At 40.0% G+C, this 11,204-nt stretch overlaps 1 long non-coding RNA gene across 1 annotated transcript in view; it reads right to left on the bottom strand.

Annotated features, from left to right (window-relative positions):
• LOC128641166 (uncharacterized) overlaps positions 1–4,487 on the bottom strand; it is a 25,043-nt gene extending 20,556 nt beyond the window's left edge. The window contains exon 1 of the long non-coding RNA XR_008399447.1: positions 4,414–4,487. This is a non-coding gene — a long non-coding RNA (uncharacterized LOC128641166). The remainder of the gene's footprint in view (positions 1–4,413) is intronic.
• Positions 4,488–11,204: the final 6,717 nt, after the last annotated feature.

Raw genomic sequence — 11,204 nt, forward strand, 5'->3', positions numbered from 1 at the left:
ATTTGCATTTTTTCAAACCTGAAATCAACTGTCCCTTTAGGGTATTGTAAAAAGCTAAAATGACGCGAATACAAAGACAAGTTTAATCAAGACTTCAGGTCATATACATGTTAAAGGGACAGTCAAGTCCAAATAAAACCTTTCATGATTTAAATAGGGAATGTAATTTTAAACAACTTCCCAATTTACTTTTATCTCTTGGTATTCTTAGTTGAAATCTAAACCTAGGAGGTTCATATGCTAATTTCTTAGACCTTGAAGACTGCCTCTAATCTGAATGCATTTTGACCACTAGAGGGCATTAGTTTGTGTGTTTCATATAGATAACATTGAGCTCATGCATGTGAAGTGACCTAGGAGTGAGCACTGATTGGCTAAAATGCAAGTTTGTCAAAAGAACTGAAATAAGGGGGCAGTCAGCAGAAGCTTAGAAACAAGCGGCTAGATTACGAGTTTGGCGTTAGAGGCTGTGCGGTGCTAACGAGCAATTTATGCTCACCGCTCACTTACAGACAGCGCTGGTATTACAGGTTTTTACAACCCAGACAAGAAGTGAGCGTTGAGCAAAATTTTGCTCCTTACCGCACTCCAATACCAGCGCTGCATACGTTAGCGGTGAGCTGGTGTAACATGCTCGTGCATGATTTTCCCATAGGAAACAATGGGGGGAGCCAGCTGAAAAAAAGTCTAACACCTGCCAAAAAGCAGTGTAAAGCTCCTTAACGCAGCCCCATTGATTCCTATGGGGAAATACATTTTATGTCTACACCTAACACCCTAACATGAACCCTAAGTCTAAACACCCCTAATCTTACACTTATTAACCCCTAATCTGCCGCCCCCGACATCGCCGACACCTACATTATATTATTAACCCCTAATCTTCCGCTCCGGATACCGCCACCACCTACATTATACTTATGAACCCCTAATCTGCTGCCCCCAACATCGCCAACACCTACATTATATTTATTAACCCCTAATCTGCTGCCCCTACCTACATTTATTAACCCCTAATCTGCTGCCCCCAATGTCGCCGCCACTATAATAAACATATTAACCCCTAAACCGCCACACTCCCGCCTCGCAAACATTAGTTAAATATTATTAACCCCTAATCTGCCGGCCTTAACATCGACGCCACCTACCTACATTTATTAACCCCTAATCTACCTCCCCCAACGTCACCGCCATTATATTAAAGTTATTAACCCCTAAACCTAAGTCTAACCCTAAACCTAACACCCCCTAACTTAAATATAATTAAAATAAATCTAAATAAAATTACTATAATTAACTAAATTATTCCTATTTAAAACTAAATACTTACCTGTAAATTAAACCCTAAGCTAGCTACAATATAACTAATAGTTACATTGTAGCTATCTTAGGGTTTATTTTTATTTTACAGGCAAGTTTGTATTTATTTTAACTAGGTAGAATAGTTACTAAATAGTTATTAACTATTTAATAACTACCTAGCTAAAATAAATACAAAGTTACCTGTAAAATAAAACCTAACCTAAGTTACAATTACACCTAACACTACACTATAATTAAATAAATTAACTAAATTAAATACAATTAAATAAAATTATCTAAAGTACAAAAAAAACAAAAAACTAAATTACAGAAAATAATAAACAAATTACAATATTTGTACACTAATTACACCTAATCTAATCCCCCTAACAAAATAGAAAAGCCCCCCAAAATAAAAAAAGCCCTACACCAAATTACAAATATCCCTTAAAAGGGCCTTTTGCGGGGCATTGCCCCAAAGTAATCAGCTCTCTTACTTGTAAAAAAAATTACAAATCCCCCCCAACATTAAAACCCACCACCCACACAACCAACCCTACTCTAAAACCCACCCAATACCCCCTTAAAAAACCTAACACTAACCCCTTGAAGATCACCTTACCGGGAGAAGTCTTCACCCAACCGGGCCGAAGTCCTCAACGAAGCCAGGAGAAGTCTTCATCCAAGCCGGGCGAAGTGGTCCTCCAGATGGGCAGAAGTCTTCATCCAGATGGCATCTTCTATCTTCATCCATCCGGCGTGGAGCGGGTCCATCTTCAAGACATCCAACGCGGAACATCCTCTTCAATAGACGGTTAACACAGAATGAAGGTACCTTTAAGTGACGTCATCTAAGATGGCGTCCCTTCAATTCCGATTGGCTGATAGAATTCTATCAGCCAATCGGAATTAAGGTAGAAAAAATCCTATTGGCTGATGCAATCAGCCAATAGGATTGAAGTTCAATCCTATTGGCTGATCCAATCAGCCAATAGGATTGAGCTTGCATTCTATTGGCTTATAGGATCAGCCAATAGGATTGAACTTCAATCCTATAGGCTGATTGCATTCTATCAGCCAATCGGAATTGAAGGGACGCCATCTTGGATGACGTCACTTAAAGGTACCTTCATTCTGTGTTAGCCATCGATTGAAGAGGATGCTCCGCGTCGGATGCCTTGAAGATGGACCCGCTCCGCGATGGATGGATGAAGATAGAAGATGTCGTCTGGATGAAGACTTCTGCCCGTCTGGAGGACCACTTTGCCTGGCTTGGATGAAGACTTCTCACGGTTTTGTTGAGGACTTCGGCCCGGTTGGGTGAAGACTTCTCCCGGTAATGTGATCTTCCAGGGGTTAGTGTTAGGTTTTTTTAAGGGGGTTTTGGGTGGGTTTTAGAGTAGGGTTGGTTGTGTGGGTGGTGGGTTTTAATGTTGGGGGGGATTTGTAATTTTTTTTACAGGTAAGAGAGCTGATTACTTTGGGGCAATGCCCTGCAAAAGGCCCTTTTAAGGGCTATTTGTAATTTAGTGTAGGGTAGGGCTTTTTTATTTTTGGGGGGCTTTTTTATTTTGTTAGGGGGATTAGATTAGGTGTAATTAGTTTAAAAATATTGTGATTTGTTTATTATTTTCTGTAATTTAGTGGGGTTTTTTTTTTTGTACTTTAGATAATTTTATTTAATTGTATTTCATTGTATTTAATTTAGGGAATTCATTTAATTATAGTGTAGTGTTAGGTGTAATTGTAACTTAGGTTAGGTTTTATTTTACAGGTAACTTTGTATTTATTTTAGATAGGTAGTTATTAAATAGTTAATAACTATTTAGTAACTATTCTACCTAGTTAAAATAAATACAAACTTGCCTGTAAAATAAAAATAAACCCTAAGCTAGATACAATGTAACTATTAGTTATATTGTAGCTAGCTTAGGGTTTATTTTACAGGTAAGTATTTAGTTTTAAATAGGAATTATTTAGTTAATTATAGTAATTTTATTTAGATTTATTTTAATTATATTTAAGTTAGGGGGTGTTAGGGTTAGACTTAGATTTAGGGGTTAATAACTTTAGTATAGTGGTGGCGACGTTGGGGGCGGCAGATTAGGTGTTAATAAATGTAGGTAGGTGTCGGCGATGTTAGGGACGGCAGATTAGGGGTTAATAATATTTAACCAATGTTTGCGAGGCGGGAGTGCGATGGTTTAGGGGTTAATATGTTTATTATAGTGGTGGTGATGTCCGGTTCGGCAGATTAGGGGTTAAAAATTAAATTTTAGTGTTTGCGATGCAGGAGGGCCTTGGTTTAGGGGTTCATAGGTAGTTTATGGGTGTTAGTGTACTTTTTAGCACTTTAGTTAAGAGTTTTATGCTACAGCGTTGTACCATAAAACTCTTAACTACTGACTTTAAAATGCGGTACCAGTCTTGACAGGAGAGGGTCTACTGCTCACTTTTTGTCAGACTCGTAATACCGGAGCTATGCAAGTCCCATTGAAAAAAAGAGGATACGCAATTTACGTAAGTGGATTTGCGGTATTTCCAAGTCTGGACAAAAAAGTGAGCGGTACACCTGTACCTTCAAGACTCGTAATACCAGCGGGCGTTAAAAAACAGAGTTGGGACCGGCAAGACTCGTAATCTAGCCGAAGGTAATTACAGTGGGAAAATGTGTATTAATATAACTGTGTTGGTTATGCAAAACTGGGGAATGGGTAATAAAGGGATTATCTATCTTTTAAAATAACAAAAATTCTGGTGTTGACTGTCCCTTTAAGTTAGTATTATCTTCTGGGATTGTCACATGTCCTGCCTGCTGAGTCTCTGCCCACAGCCCCGCCCACAAGGCCTCTGGCCTAACTGTCTCGGGAAATGTTAAGAGGTAATTTACATTACTTAAAGAAATTCTTACTTTAAAAATAGCTGCATTATAAGACATACAAGGCCAGACTGAATCACGCTAGTAAAACATTTTGGTAACTCAAATAACATTTTATCCCCATGGGGATGACAGTTTGCATTGAGTTGTGCATATTCTGTGACACAAGATAAAATACAGACAACAGATGACAGTTATTATATTCTGGCACATGAGGTCCCTGTCCTACTTACTGATCATAACTCTTGTCAAATATTCTTCCAGTGACGCGGGTTATAGTGACAGCATCAGGCAGAAAGCGCGCTCCGTCTATGTACAGGGCTATGGTGTCTGTAGGAGAGTAAGGAGCTGAAACTGGTACAGATCTGGAGAGGGGGATATACACATCCTAGAGGGAAAAATAAAGTTCATACTAAAATATTTCCTCTGCAAATGTCAATAAGATTTTATTAAAGAGAATATAGGATGTGCTTGTTTGATACAAATGTTGCAGCCTTTGCAGGAATCTAATATAGTTATCTGGCTCGGCTTCTCCATGAAACTGAACTGTTGGGGAATTCATACAAATTATAAATTGTTTTCTATGATTTTACCAAAGGTTAAGGTTCAAACTAGCAGAAAGGCAGCTCTGTATAGTACCCATCAATTTTAACATAATACTCAAAACATCTGCTGTTCTATCTAAAATAGAATATTTTGTGATGTATTACTGAGCTTTGGTTTTTGAAAAATGCATGTTCCTGTTCTGAGTAAGACAGCTTTTTATGTGGGAGTAGTCCCTTTACACCCAATGAGCGATAGAGTTCCAGGATTCAGTTGTGCATAATCTGCACCTCTAAGCTTCACTTTAAACAGGTTACACTTAACCCTTTTCTTTCCTATGGCATGGAGAGTCCACAAATCATTCTAATTACTATTGGGATATGGATGAGGCAAAGATCACCCCAGCAGAGCTGTTAAAGTTTCACTTCCCTTACCCATAACCCCCAGTCATTCTCTTTGCCTTGATCATGGGAGGATGGCGAAGATGGTGTCTAAAGATTTATTTTAATCCTTTTATGGGTAATTTTCCCTGCAAGCAAGGATTGGGGCTATGCTGTGTCCATGTCAATCTCTTTAGTAAGAGTAATGGTGGCTATTAGCAGTTAGAAGACGGTGAGGCAATCTTTGCTTAAACTTCTAACATTATTGCTACCCCTATTATAGAGAGCCAGAGTTGGTTACTCTGTTCTTTCTTTTCTATAGGTCCCTGGTAGATATGGTGAAGCTGCCACACCTCAGAAAACCACTCCTGTCTGACAGAGCAGTATCACAGGTAAGTGCTTTCCCTTCTAGGTTGGAAGGTACCGGCACTATAGGGGTTAAATCCTTGTGGAAAGTATTTAAATCTGTTTTAGGGGCACTGCTTTTATGTGAAAAGAGACATCATTTTTTTATTAGATGGAGAGTGTATGAAGTGTTTGACAGGTCTTTTTACTTGTTGCAATTGCTTTTTCAGCTTCGTTTATTGGCCCAATCACTTTTGCTGTGCTGCTGTTGGTTTTCGCATAGTTTTTGTTTGGCGCAATTTAAAAAAAAAAAAGGTTTTAAATTGCAGACACGTGACCGATCATCGGCTTCTCTGTTCAGATCAGAGTTTGCCGCACCGAGTGTGGAGGCTGCTTTTTCCTAAATCTACAGTGGCAAGTGGATTTGGGCTGTTCCGGTATCAAGGAGGTGTATTTTGCTATCGGGATAGCAACTTCTGGAGGGTTAAGACCTCAGCAGAGCTGAGGGTTTTAGGTGCTTATTTATGTTTTATTGCTTCTTAATAATAATAATTAACTTAATTTGGCATTTAAATTTTCTTTGTTAATTGTTAGGAACTGATTCCCAATTATGGACACTAATACTGAAGTTGATTAATTTGAAAAATGCTTATTGTGTTTGGAGGCTAAGATAATTCCTCCTGTACAGTTTTGCTCTTCATGTCTAAATAAAACTTTAAAGTTTAAAGATAAGATGTCTCTCCCTGAGCCTCCTGTCTCTCAGGATAGTGTTATCCTATAGCTACGCCTCAGCTTTCCCCTTAAGCTTCCCAAGCTTTACATGCAGTGCCCTGCAGTTCCTCTCAACCTCCTGGGGATGTTTTTTTTACCTGGGGATTTCACTGTGCAGATTTCTTCTGCTGTTTCTCCAGCTTTATCAGCTTTTCCAAAGGTTTCTGGTAAGCGTAAGAGAAAATCTAAACATATTGATGTTAGTAAGGCTGACTCCGCTAAGGCTGCGTTAGTCAGTTTGTCTCAATTATCTGATGTGGATGATTCTTCAGTGGCTTCTGAGGGGGAATTGTCAGATTCTGATACTGAAGTGACCAATTCTGCAAATTCAGAGGAGATTAATTTCAGATTTAAGTTAGAACACCTTTGAGTTCTTTTAAAGGAGGTTCATGCTACTTTGGAAAAATCCAACGCATCTGTTGCGGAGAATCCAAAGAGGTCTAGTAAGCTTAATTGGGTATATGATGTACCCTCATCTGTGGAAGTATTTCCAGTTCAAGACCGTTTGGCAGATATTATAACTCAGGAATGGGATAAACCAGGGATTCCTTTTTCCCCATCCCCTGTTTTTAAAAAGATGTTTCCTGTTGTTAATGCTATTCGTGATTTGTGGTGCATGGTGCCCAAGGCTATCTCTACTCTGGCTAAGAGAACTACTATTCCTATTGAAGATAGTTGTTCTTTCATTGATCTTATGGATAAGAATCTTGACCCTTTTTTGAAGAAGATGTACATTCATCAGGGGTTACAGTGGCAACCTGTTGCTAGTATTGCTACAGTTGCAGGGGCAGCATCTCATTGGTGCGATGATTTATCTAATCTTATCCTAGAAAAGACTACTATAGAGGAGATCCAAGACAGGATCAAGGCTCTCAAGCTAGCCAATACCTTTATTTGTTATGGGAACATGTGCAAGTTCTTAGGTTGGGTGCTAAGATTTCTGGTTTTACTGTTTTAACTCGCAGAACTCTCTGGTTAAAATCTTGGTCTGCAGATGTTACATCCAAGTTCAAGCTTTTATCTCTGCCTTATAAGGGTAAAACCTTGTTTGGACCAGGTCTGGCAGAAATTATTTCTGACATTAAAGGTGGAAAAGGTTATTTTCTACATCAGGATAAAAAGAATAGACCTAAGGGTCATCAGAATTCTAATTTTCGTTCCTTTCTTTACTTTAAGGGACAAAAGTCTTCCTCTTCCAAGTTGCATCAATCCAAGTCTTCTTGGAGGTCCAGTCAGCTTTGGAATAGGGGGAAGCAAGCTAAGAAGACTTCCAATGATTCTAAATCAACATGAAGGGGCCTCCCCCGATCTTATAGTGGGTCAAGTGGGGGGGGAGGCTTTCTCTTTTTCAGCAGACTTGGATAAGGAATGTTCCAGATCCTTGGGCCATAGATATAGTATCCCAAGGTTACAGAATAGGATTAAAATATTGTCCTCTTAGGAGCAGGTTCCACCTGTCAAGGTCATCTGCGAACCAGATAAAGAGAGAGGCCTTCTTAAACTGTGCAAAGGACCTATTATCCCTGGGAGTGATTGTTCCAATTCCTTTAGAGGAACAGGGTCTATGATTCTATTCAAATCTTTTTGTAGTTCCTAAGAAGGAGGGCACTATTCGTCCCATTCTGGACCTAAAGTGTCTCAATCAAATTCTCAGGATTCCATCATTCAAGATGGAGACCATCCGTTCTATTGTTCAGTTGGTCCAAAAGTTCAGTTCATGATGACCATAGATCTGAAGGACGCGTATCTTCATGTTCCTATTCACAGGGATCATTACCAGTATCTAAGGTTTGCCTTCCAGGACAAACATTTCCAGTTTGTTGCCCTTCCTTTTGGCCTTGCTACAGCTCCCAGAATTTTTACAAAAGTTCTGGGGGCTCTTCTGGCAGTGGTTAGGTCCCAGGGTATTGCTGTGGCGCCTTATCTAGACGACATTCTAGTTCAAGCGCCATATTTTCATCTAGCAAGATCTCGAGATGTTGTTGTCTATTCTATGTTCCCACGTGTGGAAAGTGAATCTGGGAAAAAGTTCCCTTGTTCCAGATACAAGGGTGTGTTTATTGGGAACAATCATAGATTCCCTGTCCATGAAGATTTTTCTGAAGGACGTCAGAAAATCCAAACTTCATGTTTCTTGCCTGTCTCTCCAGTCTGCTATTCGTCCATCTGTGGCTCAATGCATGGAGGTGATTGGACTGATGGTTGCCTCCATGGACATCATTTCTTTTGCTCTGTATCATCTGAGACCTCTGCATCTATGCATGCTCAGTCAATAGAATGGGGATAAATTTGGATTCTCCAACAATTGTCTCACTCTCATGGTGGGTTTCACAGGACCATCTGTCTCGGGGAACATGCTTCCTGAGGCCTTCCTGGGTGATTGAGACCACGGACGCCAGCTTGTTAGGCTTGGGAGCAGTTTGGGGTTTCTTAAAGACACAGGGTCTGTGGACTCCAGAGGAGTTGTCTCTTTCAATAAACATCTTGGAGTTGAGAGCAATTTTCGATGCTTTAATAGCTTGTCCTCAACTAGCTTTGGTCCGGTTTATCAGATTCCAGTCGGACAACATCACATCAGTGGCTTACATCAACCACCAGGGAGGAACTCGGAGTTCCTAAGGCATGAAAGAGATTACTCGAATTCTCCAGTGGGCGGAGTCTCACGATTGCCATCTCTCTGCCATCTACATCACAGGGGTGGACACCTGGGAGGCGGATTTTCTGATCAGGCAGACCTTTCATCCTGGAGAGTGGGCTCTCCACCCAGAGGTTTTCACAATGATAACTCTCAGGTGGGGGGTTCCGGAGTTGGATCTGATCGCGTCTCGTCAAAGGGCCAAGTTTTCAAAGTACGGTTCAAGGTCAAGAGATCCTCAAGCCGTTCTGGTAGATGCTCTAGCGGTTCCTTGGAGCTTCTATCTAGCATATCTGTTTCCCCGTTTGCATTGCTTCCACGAGTAATTGCTCGCATCAAACAGGAGAGGGCTTCTGTGATTCTAATAGCCTCTGCATGGCCTTGCAGAATCTGGTTCGCGGATCTGGTGACAATGTCATCTCTTCCGCCATGCAGGTTACCTTTCAGGAAGGACCTTCTACTTCAGGGTCCATTTCCTTATCCAAATCTAGTTTCTCGGAAGCTGACTGCTTGGAGATTGAACGTCTAAGTTTGGCTAGACGTGGCTTCTCTGAGAAAGTCATAGATACTATGCTTCAGGCTCGTAAACCAGTTAGGGTATGGTGTAAATACCTTCATTGGTGTGATTCAAATGGTTTTTCTTGGAACAAAGTAAAGGTTCCTCAAATTTTGGCTTTTCTTCAGGAGTGTCTGGAGAAGGGTTTGTCAGTCAGTACTTTGAAGGGTTAGATTTCTGCACTGTCTATTCTTCTGCATAAACATCTGGCAGTTCTGCCAGATGTTCAGTCTTTTATTCAGGCCTTGGCCAGAATCAGGCCTGTGTTTAAATCTGTTGCTCCACCTTGGAGCCTTAACCTTGTTCTTAGAGATTTGCAGCAGGCTCCATTTGAGACAATGCATTCTGTTAATATTAAATTACTATCTTGGAAGGTTTTGTTTCTTCTTGCTATTTCTTCTGCTCGCAGAGTTTCTGAACTTTCGGCTCTGCAGTGTGATTCCCCTTACCTGATTTTTCATGCTGATAAGGCGGTACTTCGTACGAAGCTGGGTTTTCTCCCTAAGGTAGTGTTGGATTGTAATATTAATCAGGAAATTGTTGTTACCTCTTTTTGTCTTAACCCTTCTTCCCAGAAGGAACGTCTTTTGCATAACTTGGATGTTGTGCGTGCTCTTAAATTTTATCTTCAAGCAACTAAATATTTTTGGAAGTCTTCTGCCCTGTTTGTTGTTTTTTCTGGTAAACGTAGGAGTCAGATGGCTACTTTTACTTCTCTTCCTCTCTGGTTGAGAAGTGTTGTCTGTTTAGCTTATGAGACAGCTGGACAGCAGCCTCCTGAGAGAATTACAGCTCATTCCACTAGAGCTGTTTCATCTTCATGGGCTTTCAAAAATGAAGCTTCTGTGGAGCAAATCTGTAAGGCGGCCACTTGGTCCTCATTGCATACTTTTCCAAATTCTACAAATGTAATACTTTTGCCTCAGCTGAGGCTTCTTTTGGGAGAAAAGTTCTTCAAGCAGTTGTGCCTTCAGTTTAGGTCCGCCTGTCTTGTTCTCCCTCCCTTTTCACTTTGTGTCCACTTGGGTATTGGTTCCCACTAGTAATTAGAATGTTTTGTGGACTCTCCATGCCATAGGAAAAAAAAAATTATGCTTACCTGATCAATTTCTTTTTTTCCAAGCATGGAGAGTCCACAACCTGCCCTTATTTAAATTAAGACGGCAATTTTTTTTGTATAGTCCTCAGGCACCACTATACGCTTGTGTTATCTTCTTTTCCCGTTTCCCTTTTGGCCGAATGACTGGGGGTTATGCGTAAGGGAAGTTATACTTAACAGCTCTGCTGAGGTGCTCTTTGCCTCCTCCTTCTGGCTAAGAGTGAATATCCCATTAGTAATTAGAATGTTTTGTGGACTCTCAATAACCGGAAAGAAAGAAATGTATCAGGTAAGCATAAATTTAGTTTTTATGCAAAATATTTTAAACATTTAAATGCTGCTATTTTATCTACATGATAGAACAAAATAAAAGAAACAAGTGAAATATCTGTACCTTTACACCAATTATAGATGAATAATAAGGAAATATTGTTTACTTTTTCTATTTTCTAAATTTGTCAGTTTGGTGCTTAGCGTAAACCACATTCTCTTGTCAAGCATTTGGTGATCATTTCTCTCCACCAACAGTTATTGGAATTGTCCTTTTCATCCATTAAATATCAGTTGTGCATAAACGTGTGTTTCCAGGTAGCTTCAAAATAATTTGTAGTCTTTTTCATGAATAACACATATTTACATCTTTATTTGCTGCTGCATCATAAGTAGGGTAGACAATGTGCGAGTTCAATTAACCT

This window comes from Bombina bombina, chromosome 10 (assembly GCF_027579735.1).
Source record: "Bombina bombina isolate aBomBom1 chromosome 10, aBomBom1.pri, whole genome shotgun sequence".
Lineage (NCBI taxonomy): Eukaryota > Metazoa > Chordata > Amphibia > Anura > Bombinatoridae > Bombina > Bombina bombina.